Here is a 19,774-nt window from a genome sequence, read left to right as displayed (position 1 = left end):
AGCACTTCGGTTCCAGTGATCATAGCACCATTAGTTTCAGTTTGATCATGGATAAAATCGATCTGGTCCTCAGGCTGAGGTTCTAAACTGGAATAAAAGCCAAACCAATGATCTGGATGATAATGTGGTAAGCTGGATCGGAAAACCTGATGATGATACACAGATTGGAGGTGTAGTAGACAGTGAGGAAGGTTTTAAGAGCTTGCAGATGGATCTGGATCAGCTGGAAAATTGTGTTTAAAATGTCAGATGGAGTTTAATGCAGACAAGTGTGTGGTATTGCACGTTGGAAGGATACACCAAGGTAAAACATATAAGGTGTGGTGGTAATAATCTTCTGAGGTGTGTATATTTCAATGCGAGCATTATTGTGGGAAAAGCAGAAGAGCTGAGGGCCTGGATTGACTCGTGGAATTATGACATCATAACCATTACTGAAACTTAACTACAGGAGAGGCAGGACTGGCAGCTCAATATTCCAGGGTTCTGAAGTTTCAGACGTGATAGATGCAGAGGGATGAAGGGTGGTGGTGGGGGTGGGGGATGTGGATTGCTAGTCAGGGAAAATATTACAGCAGTGCTGCAGCAGGACAGATTGGAGGGCTTGTCTACTGATGACATATGGGCGGAGCAGAGAAACAGGAAAGGTAAGACCACATTAATAGGGTTGTGTTATAGACCACACCAATAGTCAGCGAGAATTGGAGGAGTAAATCTGCAGAGAGATAACAGACAACTGCAGGAGACAGAAAGTTGAGATTGTAGGGGATTTTAATTTTCCAAACATTGATTGGGTCTCCCATATTGTTAAAGGTCTAGATGGGTTAGAGTTTGTGAAGTGTGTTCAAGAAAGTTTTCTAAATCAATGTATAGTTGTACCAACTAGGGAGGATGCAATATTATATCTCCTATTAGGAACTGAGTTAGGGCTGATGACAGAAGTGTGTGTAGGGGAACACTTTGGTTCTAGTGATGATAACGTCATTAGTTTCAACTTGATCATGGATAAAGGTAGATCTGGTCCTCGGGTTGAAGTTCTAAACTGGATAAAGACCAAATTTGAAGAAATGAGAAAGGATCTAAAAAGCGTAGGTTGGGACAGGTTGTTCTCTGGCAAGGATGTGATTGGTAAGTGGGTGGCCTTCAAAGGAGAAATTTTGAGAGTGGAGAGTCTGTATGTTCCTGACAGGGTTAAAGGCAAAATAAGGACAAGGAACCTTGGTTCTCGAGGGATATTGGAATGCTGATAAAGAAGAGAGAGATGTATAACTCTTATAGGCAATAGGGAGGAAATAAGATGCTTGAGAAATATAAAAAAGTAAGAAAATAATTAAGAAAGAAATCAGGAGGGCTAAAAGAAGACATGAGGTTGTTTTGACAGTCAGGGTGAAGGATAATCCCAAGAGCTTCTACAAGTATGTAGAAGGATAGTAAGGGATAAAATTGGTCCTCTTGAAGATCAGAGTGGTCGGCTATGTATGGAACCTAAAGAAATGGGAGAGATATTAAATGTTTTGTTTTGCATCTGCATTAACTAAGGAAACTGGAAAGGAATCTATGGAAACAAGTAGGGAGATCATTGAACATATAAAGATTGAAGAGTAGGATGCGTTGCTCTCTTGAGGAAAATCAGAGTGAATAAATCCTTGAAGGAAAGTAGTGTTGGAATTGTAGGGGCCCTGGCAGAGATATTTAAAATGTTAATATCCACGGGTCAGGTGCCGGAGGATTGGAGGATAGCTCATGCAGTTCCATTGTTTAAAAAAGGCTCAAAAAGTAAGCCTGGAACTTATAGGCTGGTAAATTTGACATCTGTAGTACATAAATTATTGGAAGGAATACTAAGAGATAGGATCTACAAGTATTTGAATAGACAAAGACTTATTAGAAAATGTCAACATGGCTTTGTGCGTGGCAGTTTAACTAATCTATGAGTTTTTCAAGGAATTTACCAGGAAAGTGGAAGAAGGGAAGGCAGTGGATGTTGTATACATGGACTTCAGTAGGGCCTTTGACAAGGTCCTGCATGGGAGGTTAGTTAGGAAGATTCAGTCGCTGGGTATACATGGAGAGGTAGTAAATTGGATTAGATATTGGCTCAATGGAAGAAGCCAGAGAATGTTAGAGAGAGAGCGGAGGTAGTGGAGGCTTGTGACTAGTGGTGTGCCACAGGGATCATTACTGCATCAATTGTTATTTGTCATCTATATCAATGATCTGGATGATAATATTGCAAATTGGATCAGTAAGTTAGCTGATAACACAAAGATTGGAGGTGTAGTGGACAGTCAAGAAGGTTTTCAAAGTTCGCAGAGGGATTTGGACCAGTGGAGGAATGGGCTAAAAAATGGCAGATGGAGTTTAATGCGGACAAGTGTGAGGTATTGCTCTTCGGAAGGTCAAACCAAGGTAGAACATACAAGGTAAATGATAGGACACTGAGGAGTGCAGTAGAACAGAGGGATCTGGGCGTACAGATACATAATTCCCTAAAAGTGGCTTCACAAGTAGATAGGGTTGTGAAGAGCTTTTGGTACATTGGCCTTTATAAATCAAAGTATTGAATATAAGAGTTGGAATGCAATGGAGAGGTTGTATAAGACATTGGTGAGACCGAATTTGGAGTATTGTGTGCAGTTTTGTGTTACAGGAAGGATAATAATTAAGGTTGAAATAGTGCAGAGAAGGTTTACAAGGATGTTGCCGGGACTTGAGAAACTGAGTTACAGAGGGAGGTTGAATAGGTTAGGGCTTTAATCCATGGAACTTAGGGGTAATCTGAGGTATTCTGATAGAGGTGTATAAAAGTATGATGGGTATAGATAGTGGACGCAAGCAGGCTTTTTCCACTGAGGCCAGGGGAGAAAAACAAAACAGAGGTCATGGGTTAAGGTTGAAGGGGGAAAAGATTAAAGGGAACATTAGAGTGGGCTTCTTTACACAGAGAGTGGTGGGAGTGTTGAATGAGCTGCCAGATGAAGTAGTGAATGCGGGCTCACTTTTGACATTTAAGAAGAACTTGGACAGGTATATGGATGAAAGTGGTTTAGAGGAATATGGCCCAGGTTCAGGTCAGTGGGACTAGGCAGAAAAATGGCTCCACACAGCTATGAAGGGCCAAAAGGCCTGTTTCTGTGCTGTCATGTTCTATCGTTCTATGGTAAATTGTGGGGCATTGAGGAGTGTCGTAGAACAGCAGAATCTAGGAATACTTATACACAATTCCCTGGAAGTGGTGTCACTGTTAGATAGGGCCGTAAAGAGAGTTTTTGCTATATTGGACTTTATAAATCAACTTATTGAGTATAAGAGTTGGAATGTTATAGTGAGCTTGTATATGACATTGGTGAGGCTGAATTTGGAGTATTATGTGCAGTTTTGGTCAGCTAATTACAGGAAGAATATTACCATCTTTGAAAGATTGCAGAGAAGGTTTACAGAGGACGTTGCCTGGACTTGAGAAACTGAATTACACAGAAAGTTTGAATAGTTTAGGTTTTTCTTCCATCTATCATAGAAGGATGAGGGGAGATTTGATAGCGGTATATAAAATTATGATGGGTATTGGCAGAATGAGTTCAAGCAGACTTTTTCCACTGAGGCTAGGGGAGTAAAAAGAAACAGAGGGCATTGGTTAAGGGGGAAGGGGGGAAAGTTTAAAGCGAACATCAGGGGAGCATTTCTTCACACAGAGTGGTGGGAGTGTGGAATGAGCTGCCAGATGAAGTTGTAAATGCAGGCTCTCTTTAACATTTAAGAAAAAACTTGGACAGGTCCAAGGATGAAAGGAGTATGGAGGGACATGGTCCAGGTGCAGGTCAGTGTGACTAAGCAGAAAAATGGTTCGGCGCAGCCAAGAAGGGCCATACAGCATCTTTCTGTGCTGTAATCTTCTATAGTTTTATGGTTCTATGTGTCCCTCATTAAGTTTTTCATGAGTCATCCCCTCTGTCCTGTCCCCAAGCACCACTCACCCACGGCTCATTCAGGGGTCAGAGGCCTTCACTTTGCGGCAACTGCTGGACATTCGTTTCCGGGGCAGTGGCCTACGAATGTCGAATGGGAGGGCTCTGGTCCTGAGAAGAGGTGATGGGCCGCACCCGTTACATCCTGGTCCTCTCTCCACTCAGCGACTTTCGTCGTTAGCAACGAGCTCTACCTGCCTTGACGCCAGGAGGCGTCTGTAGAGGGGGGCAGGGGTACTGTCAGGACCTCCAGTGGAACTTAATCTTTTTGTGAGTTTTCCTCCTAGCCGTCATCCTCTGGTTTTGATTTGTCATGTGCTCTTGTTTGTTTTAATGCCCCATGAGCTCCTGTCCCCGCTCCTGCTTTACTCCGGCCTCTGTATTATTGAGTACTCCGCATCTCACCTGTTGCTCATTATTACGCGTTTTGCTGCCACCTCTGTGTCATTGTTCTCAAACTACCATCTGTCTCTCTTTTTTATTGCTCGGTATATTTTAGTCCTGTGTTTTCATCTGTTTCTTGCCAGACTGTGCAAATGAGTTTGCCTGAGCCTATCCAGCATTCGTAGCTGAACTCTGTCCATCTGAATATCGACTCTGCCTGTTTCCCGATTTTGGTATTTGGATTTCTCTGGCATTTTTAATCTCGACCTGAACTTCGACGCCACATTTGTTGTCTCTCTGGATTTGCTACACAAGAAATATCACAGTCCGCACAGTTCTTGATCTGCGATTGGGTCCCTGCTTCCGCTTCCTGACACCTTTCTAATGTCAGCATGGATATTTCTCCATTTTGTTCGTTAGATGACTAAGCACACCGACAATACAGTTAGTCTACTATAAATTCCAAGAGGAAAAAAAAATGAAATTATCCCTGATAAAAAATCTACCCGTTCGTATCTTGCCACATAGTTTTCGGGGTAGGATTTCAGTTGCCGACTCTTCTGTAGGGTATATAACCGATTTCTTCCAATGCAGAATTCGAACGAGGCTAATCCGTTTGTAAACAATCAGTTTTGGATGGATTTGGACACTCTCGTTTAAATCGAGACAAGTGCATTACACATTAGTCCAGAAGAAGGCTGTGCATATGTTACAAATAATACATTCAGCATCTCATTACCATCCATAATTCTGTTTTTGGTTCTCGAACTAGAGGACCAGGCAGCATCCGTGATACATTGGCACAGAATGGGAGTGCACAATACCGACCCAATACACCAGGAATTCTAATGGCATTAAGTTACAAAGGTTAAGGAAACTTCTTCCCGAATTCATCTACAGGTATGATTTGCTGATGAATTCGTGCGCTCTATTTTGCACAAATCGGGAGTATGTACTAAAGGTACAAGGAGAGGTCATTGGCGTGGACTTCAATAGTTATTTGTAAGAAAAGCCAACACTGTTTGAAATGGCTTAGATACGAAATTCATGGATGCAAGATTGGGATATGAACGGATTCTAAAAGAACCAATGAGTGAACTTATTTGACCTAATTCTAAACAATTTCCCAGTGACAGTAACATACTATTTTAGTAAATTTGGAACATCAGGACCCATGTAATAGATCATATAATTCCACAACTACATATTTCGAATAGAGAAAAAAGTGCAAATTCGTTCAGGCTAAAAATCATGCTGTCAGTTTAGTTATCGTCAAATTATGGAGCATTAATCGATCTGTAGTCATGAAATGGAATCAATTACGCCTGCTATGTTCTATACAATATTTTTATATCAGTTAATGATAATCTCCATTCATTGTACAGTCGCCACTAATTTTCCGGCAATTTAACGACCTACAGAGGAGCGGACCGAGTTGTAGCGTAAACTCAGGACTCAGCAGTAGAAATTAACCATGAAGATTTATTCGGAAAATAATTCCAGCATAAGACCTCACCAACTCGCGACTTCTGGACATGGGACGCTAGTTCACATGGAACTCGATCCAGGAATCAGCGCTGAACGCCGGACCAAATAACCTCAAACAGAACATGAAACACAGGAACTTCGTGCGGATCGAAATCAAAAACATGTCAGTTTAGGGCAAGATAAAGAACTCGTGTTCATATAACAACCGTCAAGAAAAAACCCAGTGAAAATGAAATGGTAAAAGTTGCTGGTAAACAATGCTAATAAACTCAATTAAATTACTTTCAGGTGCGATGCGGGCTGCCGGTACTCGGCGCACCTCGCTGGTCCGAACAGATAAGGACGTGTTTATTAAACACTCTCCCATATCGTACTGATATATTCAGCAATAAATGGACAAACCCCATAGATCTCTGTTGCTATATCCCATTGGGTCTCACATCCTGTTTTATAACATATATATTCTGCTTTTCTTCCCAATACACCGTAATACTGCGTTGTCCAGTTTTGAATTCCGTCTGTAATGCAACGTTATTCTACAAATCTGTCAACATTATCTCGAAAGCTATGGATAAATACGATTCTGATTTTTTTCACTATCTGCATCCTTACAACTTGTTATACAAAATCGAAATTTTTGAAAATGTTTGATAAGTACCAATGGTCCTAACGCTGAGCTTCGGACACTGCACATGTCTACATTGTAATCCTACTTCCCGAACTGCTCTAATCTTTCTGACGAAGTCTCACCCATAATTATATTGAAGGGAGAAGTAATTCTGCAGGTTTTGGGATACCGGTGACGAAGACACGCTAATTTAATTATTAAGCGCCTCTCGACTTTTGGTACATTGAAATCCTAAAATTGTACGATAGTCGCTTGATCAAAGATGCCGCAAACTCTGAAAAGGTGTCCGAATAAATCAATCTATTGTCTGGCCCTATAATTTTTACCGTTCCCTGATCTCCATCATTTCTTCATCGCAAGCTGCTTGGCGCTCTTTTGATGAGGATTCTCAGCCTTCAGTCATGCTGGAACGCCCACTCAGCATTCGCTCCGAAGAGCTTCGGCCGTGTCCGTAGCACTCAACTTTGGAATCCGCTATCACCGATGTAAGAATGATGCTGGACTGTATTCCTTTATTGAAAGATTTACTTACCCGCCCGATTTCACAACTAGATGCAACAGGGCTGCGGAGTTTACGCGGTCTTGAGATTTCATAGCTCTGCCTTTAGAACTTTCTGCATTTATCACGTAGATTAAATACGATTTATAGTTGATTCGTTGACATTCTGTTATTTACATTTCGTCTTGAAGCTGCAATGTGTTGACGCATCACTTTCAGGTACATATGTCCTTTTGTAGTCCAATGAACCAGGGATGCATTGAGAGGTACACAAATTTGAGTTGTCATATCTGCTCTGTCGATACTGTTCTGTACAATAATGTTGTTACAGAACACAGAGATAGGATTCCGTCTGCATAAGGACTGGACGGTGTTACGTATTTAGTCATTTGGAGATACAGTCAGCGCTACGCTGCTTTTAGTTCCACGTAGTTCCTTATGATGTACTTTCAATACTTCGTGCTGAAGCAAGCCTTTGTCGACCAATTACTATCATATGGCTAACTAACCGACGACTATATTTAGGTAGAATATAGCATTAATGGTATAGAGGAACAGTGGGGTTTTGGGGACCGAGTCCTTAGGATGCTCAAAACAGCTGCGCAGGTTGACTCTGTGGTTAAGAAGTCATTCGGTGTATTCGCCTTCAGCAAACTTCGAATTGAATTTAGGAGCCGCGAGGTAATGTTGCAGCTATATAAGCTCCTGGTCACACCCCATTTGGAGTACTGTGCTCAGTTCTGTTCACCTCACTACAGGAAGGACGTGGAACCACAAAAAGGGTGCAGAACAGATTTACAGAGATGTTCTCATGAAGGGTCTCGGCTCGAGACGTTGACAGCGCTTCTCCCTATACATGCTGCCTGGCCTGCTGTGTTCCACCAGCATTTTGTGTGTGTTTTTACAGGGATGTTGCCTGGATTGTGAAGCATGCCTCATAAAGACAGGTTGGGTGAACTCGGCCTTCTCTACTTGGAGCAACGGAGGATGGAGTGGTGTCCTGATAGAGGTGTATAAGATGATGAGGGCATTAATCGTGTGGATATACAGAGTCATTTTCCCAGGGCTGAAATGGCTGCCACAAGAGGGCATAGGTTTAAGCTAATTGAGAGTAGGTCCAGAGGAGATGTCAGGGGTAAATTTTGTAGGCAGAGAGTGGTGTGTGCGTGGAATGGGCTGCCGGCAACGTTGCTGGAGGCGGATACGATAGGCTCTTTTAAGAGATATTTTGATAGGTACATGGAGCTTAGAAAAATAGAGGGCTGTGGGTAACTTTACTAATTTCTAATGTAGGGACAAGTACAGCATAGCTTTATGGGTCGAAGGGCATGTATTGTGCTGTAGATTTTCTATATTTCTATGTTTTGTTCCTTCTTCTCAAGCGAATCGCGATACACTTCTTGGCACTGTATCCGATCTGCCACATCTTTACCCATTCTCCTATTTTGTCTAAGATATTCTGCAGAGTATGTCACTTCATTCTAGGGATTTGAATTCCTTTTCGGTCCAGGACAGTGAACCCTCTGCCTACTGGCCTTTCCATTTTATACAATGGGTATTCGTGGATATTAAGTTCCTAAAGATAATAGTCTTTCAGCCACTACTTGGTGATGCCCGCAACGTCATGCACGCCAAATACTAACTGCACTACAAACTAATCTTCCTTATTCAGTATACTGCACATATTTAAATATTACACCCATAGTCCTGTATCTGTCACTCTATTCTATTTTGTTCCTCTTGTCCTTACAATTTATCTCACTGACTGCACGTTTTGTCCTATTATCTACCTACTTCCAGCAGTAGCATACAATTTATGAAATTGAGTGGTTCACCGTTTCAATACATTGAAAGGTTTTGCATGTGCCCCACTTTGAGACAGTGAGTTCCAGGCATACACCACATTCTGGATGGCCGATTTACCTCATCTATCTCAATCTTCTCCACACTATTTGAAATCTAATTCCTTTGTTTTTCAACCTTACATCTTCCTTCATTTAATCGTCTTTAATTATTATCTTAATGCTCCTTACACTTTTCAACAACTCATTTAAACCTCAATTAAGCTTCCCCCTTTTTCAAGCAAACCTAGCCAATACAACCATATCTCAGTTACAGCTTCCTAGTCCTAGAAATATTGTCGAATATCTGCTCTGCATCTACTTTTGTTCCATTTCACAACCCTGCGTTGTGGTAGCCGGAAATGTAGTCTGTGCTCAAACAGTGATGTAACTTCTGCTGCAGGAATTTCAAGTGGAATCACCTACAACTTTTTATGGTGACTTGATAATCAGAACTGATGACCACTGGAGATGGCGAGTAAATATCCCATGTATTTTAAAGCGTGCGATTCAAAATCTTTTCTCCGTTGTCGTGTCGCAGTTGTTGAGTGTAAGTGAAAGGTTTGGCGCTGGGTTTGAGTTAAAGTATCCCAGGAGGCGTGTAATGGTGATTGTGAAATCCAATTGACCCAACTCTCTGTCCTCAAATACAAAGAATTATTTCGTTCTTCAATTTCTTTAATCATTAACTTCCCCTCAGACTTCGTCCACTTCCGGGTGCACCTACCTATCAGTTGGGCTCCATGCATTTACAAATCTGATTCATTACCCCGAACAAAGCGTCCGGTTCAATCGTGCGAGCATGTTATCACTTGACCGTCAGCTATCCAACCGTGGAGGAAGCCTTGACATTTCGTCCGACAGTGGATACCCATCTCATTGCCACCGTATTATTGAGGGACAAGTTGGTATTTGTAACATAAATAAATTAAGCTTCAGCTGAGCAATTGTCAACTGTTCAGTGATGCGTTGAACATGGTTAGAGGAAGAGAATTTCCCTCCTCACGTTGTCAATATACATCTAAATTTAAACTCTGAGAGTTCCTTGTCTCCTTTGCTTTTCTGTTTGGACTGATCTCTCTCATGAATTTTATGTACACTGTCTGAAAGTGGAAATGCCGGGTATTTCAAACGAGCGGACGTTGTGGTAGTTTCCTCTCGGAAAAGCATTGTGCACGACCGTCTGAGCATAGCTGGTATACACCATTGAACATTTTTTCCCTGGTTTCCCTCGATACGCTAGCTTCCTACTACACACAGTATTCCTAATTATTATTAGGACTGAGATTTAGTATTTGGTCACTGAAAGAGTGTTATTCACGTCAATACTATATTCTGATAATCAATGCATATCATTTCAATCAATTAGTAAATTATTATTTGTAACATACATAAAGGTTAACTTTTTCACAAAACGTATGGGTAAATTGTGCTATTGGGAGACAGGAGGATGAAGAGATCCATGGGAATGTAGGTTGTCTCGGCTGTGAGCTAAGATCTATGGGTTCCATATTTCCTTCTATGCAGTGCGAAAGAAACACAGTTCAGAACCTTTCCTAATATAACTCGGAAAAAGTGCAAATACCCCAAGGGCTGTTATCAATATTTTAAACCATCGCGGAAATCTGCAAAGCTTTGAATATTTTAATTTCCTTTTTTACTTTGCGTGAGATCCATTACATCAACGGTGAATAGGCTGGAATAATTCAAGCCAGAATATTGTAATTACAGCCCGATCACACACTACTTTTTACACCATTAGATTTCCTGTATAGTAGCTGTGGCCTAAATCTCACATGATCTAATGATTTTCTACAAACGTCCAAGACAGCAAGGTGGCGCAGTCTGTCTTCCTGGGAGTTGTACTAGTTCTTGGCAGTCACGTAGATAATAAATTCCAATTCTATATATTCGTCATTTAATTCTAGTGATTGGTCACCTGAAAGGGGATGAAGCCAGAATAAAATGGGAAAAGGGGTACAAACTGGTAGGTGATAGCTGAAGTCAAGTGTGTGAGGACAGGCGATTAAGTTATAAGCCTGGAGGTGAAAGGCAGATCAGTTAAAGGGCTGGAGAAGAAACAATGTGATATGAGAGTAGAGTAGAGTATGGGAGAAAGGGTAGTAGATGGGGCACATGGTGAGGTAATAGGGAAGTGAGGAGATATAAAGAGGGAAGAGGAGGGCCAAGGTGGGAAATTGAAGAAGGACGAGGGGGAGAATTACCGAAAATTGGAGAACAATATGTTCCTGTCATTAGATTGGAAGAATATGAGGTTTTACCTATCCAATCTGACAGTTGCTTCTAATGACAGTAGATGAGGCTATGGATCAACGTGCAGAACGGGAACAGAGATTGGTGCTAAAATGGTTGACTACAGAGAAATACTGGTTTTTGGGATGGAGCAAAGTTGTTTGACAATGTATTCCCTAATCTACGTCATTCTCACCGGGAGCATGTGAACACATTAGATGATCCCAGCAAATTCGCAGGTAAGTGTTGCATCATCTGAAAGGATTGCTTGGAGCTTAGGCTGGTGCTGAAAGACAAGGTGCAGCTCTTTTTATGCTTAGATGGAGAAGAAGATTAGTCTGTAGGAATATTAAGCAGAATATCCCAGAGGGATCGTTCGTTGCAGAAAGTGGAGAGACCGGGTGGGAGATAAGGTAATTACAGAGGCATGCAAAAGTTTGCTCAACCCTGGTCAAAAGTTCTGTTACAGTGAATAGTTAAGTGAGTAGAAAATTAACTGATATCCAAAAGTCATAAAGTCCCACATGAAACTTTATTTTCAACATTGTATGCAAGGTTACTGTATTATTTTGTTTTGTACAATTTTAGAAAGAAAAGGAAAGGAGCACCGTGCACAAGCTTGGGCACCCCAAGTGATCAGAGCTCTCAGATAACTTTTATAAGGTCTCAGACCTGAATTTGCTTGTTAGGGCTATGACTTGTTCATAGTCATCGTTAGGAAAGGCCAGGTGACGCAAATTTCAAAGCTTTGTAAATACCCTGACTCCTCAAACCTTGTCCCAACAATGTGCAGCCATGGGCTCCTCTAATCAGCTGCCTAGCTCTCAGGAAAATAAAAATAAAGGGTGCCCACAAAGCAGGAGAAGTATATAAGAAGATAGGAAAGCGTTTTCAGGTTTCCGTTTCCTCAGTTCGGAATGTAATTAAGAAATGGCAATTAACAGGAACAGTGCAGGTCAAGTTGAGGTATGGAGGACCAAGAAAACTTTCCGACAGAACTGATCGTTGGATTGCTAGAAAGGCAAATCAGAACCCCTGTCTTACTGCTATATACCTTCAGGGAGATTTAGCAGACTCTGGAGTGGTGGTGCACTGTCCTACTGTGCAGCTACACCTGCACTAATGTGACCTTCATGGTAGAGTCATCAGAAGAAAACCTTTCCTGCGGCCTCACCACAAAATTCAGTCTCGGATGATTCCAAAGGAACATCTAAACAAGCCTGATGCATTTTGGAAACAAGCCCTGTGGACAGAGGAATTTAAAGTGGAAATTCTTGTCCGCAATGAGCAAAAGTATGTTTGGAGAGAAAAACAGTGCAGAATTTCATGGAAAGAACAGCTCTCCCACTGTTAAGCACAGGGTTGGATCGATCATGCTTTGGGCTTATGTTGCAGCCAGTGTCAGGGTAGAGGGATGAATGCATTCAAATAAATACCAGCAAATTCTAGAAGCAAACATCACATCATCTGTAAAAAAAAAAGCTGATGATAAAAAGAGGATGGCTTCTACAACAGAACAATGATCCTAAACACACTTCAAAATCCACAATGGACTACTTCAAGAGGCGCAAGCTGAAGGGATTCCCATGGCTCTCACTGTCCCCGAAACTAAATATTATCTAAAATCTGTGGATGGACCTCAAAAGAGCAGTGCATGTGTTATGTGTGATGAGAGAGAGAGAGAGAGAGAGAGAGAGAGAGAGAGAGAGAGAGAGAGAGAGAGATGAAGTGGGGGGAGGGGTGGCATCCTGCTGCAGATGTGTGAGAGAGAGACAAAGATTTAAAGTTATAGCTCCATGAATGATTTATTATTATGGTTCCGTCGCTGTTTGTTGACTTTAGCGTCAAGGACATGTGACCTGTTGGTGTGGATCCCTGCTGACACAGCAAGAAGGCGCCAGGTGATGGGCATGATGGATAGCTGGCACCCCGACAGGGGAGATAAAAAAGCGAGTCTGCTCAAACACCGGCAGACACACCATAGGACACTGAAGGAGAATTTTGCACCCACAAGAAGGTGGGGGCTCGGAGCATCGACTCGGGGAGAATCGATCAGAGGCTCACAGTGTGAGAAGCCAGACCGGTGGGGGCTTGTGTGTCTGTCCACCCTCGCCTGGGTGACAAGCTCATCACTGAAGAACGGTCTGGCCTGGAACGGAGGGGTTATAGAATGTGACCGCAACAGCAAAACCGAACAAGAAAACAATGGAAGGATTGCCTGCTGCAGCTGCTCATCTCTCCCCCTCGCCCTCCCTCCCGCACTTCTCCTCTCTCATTCTCTCCCTCTTTGCCCCTTTCCCCCCTCTCTCCCCCTCTCTCCCCCCTCTCTGCCCCCTCTCCCTCTGCAATGGTACAACAGCAACTACCTCGACTTGGACTGGACTGAACTGAACTCTGAACCATTATAAGTCTATTCATTTATCCGTAGATTTCGATAGAGCTTGGTTTTGATTTATATTTCCACACTTCTGTATATTTCATTGGTAACCTGTTTATATGTATATTTGCATTTTTATTGTACTGCATTACTTAGTTTCCTAATAAACACCAGTACCACAGATTGCAACGTATCATTCCATTTTTGCTGGTTTGGTAACCCGGGCACTGGGTACATGACACATGCAAGAATATTACAGAACTAGAATACAAGAATTGAAAGATTCTTATCTGGCTACAGAAAGTGTTTACATGCTGTGATACTTGCCAAAGGGGATGTTACTAATTACTGACCATGCAGGGTGCCCAAACTTTTGCTTCGGGTCCTTTTACTTTTTATTATAGTGAAACTGTAAAAGATTGGAATAATAAAGTAATACTGCTTAAAATAATGAAGAAATGTATCATCTATAACTTTATGCCTTTTGGAAATCAGCTCATCTTTTAATCTCTTAGCTATTCACAGTAACAAAAAATTTGACCGGTGTGCCCAAATTTTTGCTTGCCACTGTATACCGTTCTTTGGAAGGGTTCAGTTCTCTTTGTCTACAACTGAAACTGCTCCTGTATTCAGCAAAGACGGCATGCAGAAAGTGAGAATTATTGTCCAGAACTGCCAGGATTTTCCGGAAGCTCCTTTATCACAAACTCCAGTGTGTCAATCCTGACTCCCGTAACAGAGCGTCCCGTTTTAATCAGTTTGTTGAACCTGTTGGCATCAGTACTATTGATCCCATTTACCCAGCACATCACCGCACAGAGGATAATAACTGGATAAAGTCTGCAATTGTGCTCAAATGCAATTATGAAGTACTAGACGAGAATTTTCTTCTGTCAAAACAGCTCAAGCATTTACATAGGATTTACTGTCTCTGTGTTTCTCTCCACACAAAATGCCCGAGCTGTAGCGAATTTGCAACATCCCCTGCCTTTACATTGCATTCCTTGCTACTGCATTTTTTAAAGTTCCGTACTGAGACAAAATTAGTGCCTCCAAAATCTGACACCATAAGTCATCTTAACAGCATAAAATCCTTCTCCTACATGACACCGTCTCTATTGGAGCCTGGTTCAGAACAATATCGGACTCAGAAACTGAATTATTGCAAGAGCTCCATCCCCAAACACCGTCCTGCCGTCAACATTCATCAACACTATATTCTCCCTCAGCAATGGTGAATAGCGATCAATAACATTGGAACCTTTCAAAAAATCAATATTTAAAATATATCCCTCTTAGTTGCACACTGCCTACAGTTGAGGGGTTTTCTTTCCTTTTGCAAGATTTATTGTAAGTTCAGTGAGAGGAAGTACGTAGTACAAAATTAGACTTCTGTTGTTGTGCCTCACAGGTTTAGAACAAGAAACAGTTCCACTTCAAAACATTGAGGCTGAAGAAAATTAACAGAATATCGAAGAACTTCTTAGTACTCAATGTACAGAAGAAACATTGAAGCCAGGTAAATATCAACGATCTCACCCCGCTTCGCAATTAATTCTATTTAAATTCTTGACTTGGAAATCAGCAACATCTTCGGCTAGATTAATCAGAGTACAAGTGGTATTTCCTATTGGCGTGAAGCATGAGCTGTCACAAAATTCTAATCCTTAAATTGAAAACAGAACTAACAAAAGTTAAGAAAATGTGATCAAAACTGCTCTATAATACCGCTATAATTGCCGGTAAGAGAAATACACAGAAAGGCAAATACAGCAGTCAGCGATCGATGAGATGGAAATTGCCTGAGGCTCGCCATCAATGTTAGGGCAGTTTAAAATTAGAAAGCTAAGTGAGATGTGGATCGTGGTGAAAAACAAAACAAAACAGAAGAATGTGAGGTAAGACGGGCAAATATTCTTTATACATTTTACCTCGGATAACGGGGAGCAATCGTAGATTGCCCATGAGTTGCAATATCTCCGTTCCTTGCCGAGAAGAGATCTTCGATCTGCTGTCGGTGATTGTGTTTTTTTTAAATGAAAGATGTGTGTATCTCGCAAGTGTCGTGGATCATGGCACCTGCAGAATTGTGCCCTGTCTATCCATTATGATGCATTACACGTGGTATCAAGCAATACTTGAGTACTGAATGGAGCGAAAATTGTCTAAGCCGAAAATCCCAGCTGTAGGTGCAGCGATGCCTATAGCCTCGTGCAAAAAATCCTCCCTGCCACAACCAAAAAATGCACGAAGTATAATCTTGGTGATGGGAAAGATTACAGAAAATTAGATCTGTGTCAGGAAGAAAAGTTACAAGGACAAAAAGTAATTTTATGAAGGCTAGAAAACACCAAGAGACTTAGGAGACATCTGTTTCCACAAGCGCCTTCAACTAGGGTTGTTACCTCACAAAAAGGTATTTCGATTGATAACGAAGTCTTGCTCACATAGGTTTCCTGAAGTCAATTCAATAGCATGTGTTTTTATTTTTTTTTATGTTGTAAGCGAAGAAATCGATGTACGTAATTCCGCTTCTGGAACAAACTGGAGACAAATATCAGTTAACCTTGGTCAACATCATTGGGAAAACAGTTATTGCAATCATTTCAAGTCCAGTGAGTAACCAATGATTCATAAAGTGTTACAAGTAATGCAAGTGAAGAATTAGAGAGCGATAAATGGAAATGATAAGGGAAAGGAAAATTGATGAATAATCTTAGACTTTTGGCTTTATTGAGAAAATGAAAGATTGTGCTTCCTTTGTGTAACTGCGGAAAACTTCCAGAAACTGTTCCTTATCAGAGTGCATATATATCCTAATATATAGCCTGAGTTTCATGTTCTTTCAAATATACCTAATAAATCCATTATAGAATAATAACCCTAAAAGTCTAAATGAATGTTCGCTCCAACTTGGGCTTTCAAAAAATGTGTAAGACAAAATATATATTCAAATATAAAAGGAAAGAAATAATAATAAATAAATAATAATTGTCGGGAACCGGAGATGCCTGAGATGAAGAGTCGTTGAAAGTGAGTCCACAGATTGTGGAAGCATTTCAGAGATGACGTAAGTGAAGTTGAGTGCAGTTGTCCTCTGGCTCAGGTGCCTGATGGTTCAGGGATAATAATCATCCCTGAACCTAGTAGTTTGAACCAAAGGGCGTCTGTACATTCTTCCTGTTGGCAGCACCGAGAAGAGAGAATGTCCTGGGTTATGGAGATACCTGGTGATGAACCGCCATTTTTAGATGGTCAAAGCGAGCATAGAAGGTATTGAGCTCATCTTCAAGCGAAACTCTGTTGTCGCCTGCACAGTTCGGATTTCTACGCTTTCTTTCAAGGGTTAAAGACTAAGGCGAAGTTTGTTGGACAATCAACCCTTCATGTTTAAAATTTTCAGTCTACTTCAAATCTAATTTTCCTCTTGTAATTAAGACGATGATTTTAACTTGCAATTTGCAGAGTACCGTGTTCAGAAATTGAGGAATATGTGAAGAAAACAATCTCCCCGAATCGTCTACACTCTCGTGGCCATGTTTGTTGTACTTTTCATTGTGGTGCTTTGCATTGCAGTACTATGGAGTACGATTTCTTTAATATGGGACGTTGACACTAAAAATGTGAACTATCGAAAATGATTTAGGGTGTGCTCATCCAATAGATATTAGCAATATGGCTGGATAAATTGAAAGGTGGCTGAGTGACAGTAGCTTTTACGTTCACTTGCGGTTCCTGCGTAGAAGGCGATTGCCATAAGGGGGGCGTTGCAAGCGGACCCAAATGCAAGACACAGTCACTGAAGTGTTGGGAGCAGGACTAATATTATCCAGAAAGCAAGGAAAGTCGCCAGGAAACGGCGCTGGACATGGGCAAAGGAGCCTGGACTAGGACTCAGAGCCAGAGACTGCACCGGGACCCGAAAGATGACTCTTGACTCGGGCTCGGAACCCGGATCCAGGCGAGTACTAGGGAGTAGGAACAGATTAGACTCAAGGTAGTACAGGGAATACGAATCCTTGGCTTGGACTAAACGAAACTCTCGGATGTGGCTTGGATTAGACGAAGTACTCGGACGTGGGTTGGACTAGACGAGGTACTCTAGCACAGAACGAGGAATCTCCAGCACCGGGCTGGGCGAAAAGCTCCTGGGCTGGGCAAGGCACCAGAAATGGAATAACCCAGGAACATAGAGCATCGGAAAGGAACCCCGGAACACAGAGACTTGGAATTAAACACAGAAACACAGAGCATAGAGCCGGGACCACTCGTTGGAAACAGGACGTAGGGCCGGGACTCGTTCACAGAACACAGAGCCAGGGCCCTTCCCTGGGAACAGGACCTAGGGCCAGGACTCTCCTTTGACACGGACACAAAACACAGGAGAGAAAGGAACCGTTCTAAGCTGAACAATAGATATTTCCTTATCCTGGCGTGGCCAGGCACCTGTCTCACTCTGGTGGTTGAACTACAGCAATACAGGCGAGGACGTAGGCGAGGTTGCAGGGAAGGTAGCAGGCGAAAGTCACAGATGAGTATTACAGACGAACATTACTGCTTAAGTAACTGTCGAGATAAACTGACAAAGTAACTGCCAGGGGGTTCAGAAGGGAGGGGAGAGGGTGCAAGATAGAGGGAGAGAGAGAAAGAAACAGTCCAGCAGGAAATCCCTGGTATGCAGAGGTATTTATGTTCAAGCCCAAAACGATAATCAGGTACCTCAATTAAGGCACCCAGCCGAACAAGGAGGGGGGAGGAACAGAAAACTCGGAATACGGTATTCATGGAGCAGCCCGTGAACCGGAATGTGGACTTCACGGACCGGACCATGACAGCTATAGAATATGCAGAAAAAATTAGAATTCAGCATTAACCATAGTCAGTGAATTGTCAGCCCAATGACATTTTATTTTGCATTCTCTACTGATTTCACAGCTATTCAGTGGTAGAGATCCATTGCGATGCAACCATAACGTATGCATTTAAAATTACGGTGCATTGATGTCATTTCGATTAGTTGGCGTTGTAAAAGTGATAAATTCTAAGAATATTGAATATTGCTGCAGGTCTTCATTCGTGCCCTGTGACATATTGTCGTGGGATGTGAAGAGCCAGAGGGATAACAAGTTTGCAGTGGTGGAAAGACCCCAAAACAAGTGATGTTAGCGGATCCAGGATGGCATTTTACTGGAGCCAGAAATCATGCTACATAGCATGATCGCTTTTTCTATCTGTTGTAACTGTTGATCTGTTGTCAAGCTGTTGTAACGCCCTGCTCCAGTGAGACCCTGAACCTAGGGAATAAAGCACCATTAGTGTCTAAATTACCAAAGTAAAAGCAGAAAAATGATCGAAACGATTACTGGGTAGTCTGCATTCGGGGAAGCAGAAACAGATTTGATGTTCCTTCTTGAAGAACCTTTATCAGCGCTGTGAAATGGGGAAATCACGATCAAGTTTCAGATAAGGTGTGAAAAACGTGAAATCTCTGTGATAGCATAGCTCCAGGTTTAATCGGAGTATTCCATGGACAGCAATGCGTCGGCCGCAGACTAGCAGCGAAAAGCCCAAAAGAGTATAATTCATTGCGAAATACAAAATTAATCGAGTATCCCAATAGTGAATCTGCAGATGAAGAGAATGACATATGCAAAATCATAAATACATGATTGTAGACGATACAGATAACGGCGAAGGAAAGTTTTATTGGGCATTGTACAGATCAATATTGAGTGAGGGAGGCTACAGTATCCACAGACTGGAGAAGTTGGATTGTTCCTTTTGTTTGGTCTGGGCAGTGTTATAACAATTTAGGAGGCCAATGACAAATGGGTCTGGGAAGGAGTAATTCTGTGGGAAGACTTATTGTGTCCCGCAAAGCACTCACCTAAAATGCGTTTGAATTCTCCAGTACAGTGAAGCCCACGTTTTGAACTCCAAATTAACTAACTGCAGTTGAAGTGCTAAGAAGTGCATCTCAATCGCGGTTCCTCAACGAAGGTCTGCGTGCTTTGCTGGATCTAGGGAGGGGAAGAGGTAAAAGCTTTGGCGTTGCATATTCAATGGTTGCATCAGAATGTGTTGAAAAAAGGGCTGTATTTTATCGAGATATTACAACAGACCTGTCAATCGCAAATGATACTGCCCGATCACAATTCCAAAACGCGACTAGAGAATATTTTCCTGATAATGACAGTTTTCTGAAAGCCGCAGAAATAGTGAAGGACGTTTGCTAAATATAGTTGCTTCTGTGATAAAATTTGAGAACTTTATGCTGGAGTAGAGGTGGAAGGTACAGATTATTTGGGCTCAAACTCGATCTACTATGCCGGAGGGAAG

The sequence above is a fragment of the Hypanus sabinus genome, chromosome 16 (genome assembly GCF_030144855.1).
Source record: "Hypanus sabinus isolate sHypSab1 chromosome 16, sHypSab1.hap1, whole genome shotgun sequence".
Taxonomy (NCBI): domain Eukaryota; kingdom Metazoa; phylum Chordata; class Chondrichthyes; order Myliobatiformes; family Dasyatidae; genus Hypanus; species Hypanus sabinus.
This window is presented reverse-complemented; position numbering follows the sequence as displayed.